Consider the following 1069-nt stretch of genomic DNA (forward strand, 5'->3'; position numbering starts at 1 on the left):
AAGCCATCCCTTCATGTGATAACAGTAGCAACATATTGAGTAATAATTCATATTTGAGAAAAATAAATTCCTTCATATAAAAAAATTAAATAAATTTCTCAACAAATACACTTGATTTTTTTTTAAAATTTTTTATTAAACAGAAAAAAGAATGAACTCTTTTGGGTCCATTCTCATAGCTGCCTTTGGAGAGCAAAAACCTGCCCTGTTATCACTGCTAATTACGGTGCCATGATGGTGGTGGTCGTGGCGGCGGTGGTTGTGGTGGTCGTCGGAATTAGCCGGAGGGTGGTAGTACAGGCGAGCAGTCTGCGGGCAATGAGAATGGAATCTTGCAGCTATTCTCACCCCAACATCCAACATCTCCATATATCTCCCCATATCTCTGTTTTTCTATATCTCTCTCCCTACTCTAATCTCTACAACACAGACTTCTCCCTTTCCTTGAATCCCTCTCTACTGTTTCTTGGAGAGACTCTTTGTTTTCCAAGAAACAGAAAGAAAAGGAGAAAGGAAAAGGACCAGGACCAGGGAGTGAGAGAGAGAGGGAGAAAAGAAAGATTTGCTAGAAGACGTTAGTGCCCATGAAAATGTGGGGGAATCGTTCTTTATATGTGTGCTTGAGGAGAACAAAAGCCATATGTATAAATGGGTGCTTCGCTGTTTCTTTCCTTTCACATTTTCCATACTTATTTTGTTAGGTAAAACTATTTGCATTATGTGCCTTATTTTTAGGTATTTCTTAATTTTGCATCTTGTTTTTTTTTTTTTAATTATTTACACCTGATTCATTATAAAATAAATACGTAAAATTTATATATTTAATAGGTGAGTCTTAAATACGTGGAATTTAGAAGATATTTGACTTGACTACTTACTTCTATAAGTTAATTGAAAAATTGGTAATTAATTGTTTGATAAAACTATTTTAAAATTAATTTTTGAAGAGTTTAAGTATTTGATTTAAAAAAGAAAAGACCGAAAAAAGATAAATAATTGAGTGATGTAATTGTTAAAATAATAATAGTGTTGATAATTTTAAAAATTATTAGGATAATATAATTTTTTA

This window comes from Hevea brasiliensis, chromosome 14 (genome assembly GCF_030052815.1).
Source record: "Hevea brasiliensis isolate MT/VB/25A 57/8 chromosome 14, ASM3005281v1, whole genome shotgun sequence".
Classification (NCBI taxonomy): Eukaryota; Viridiplantae; Streptophyta; class Magnoliopsida; order Malpighiales; family Euphorbiaceae; genus Hevea; species Hevea brasiliensis.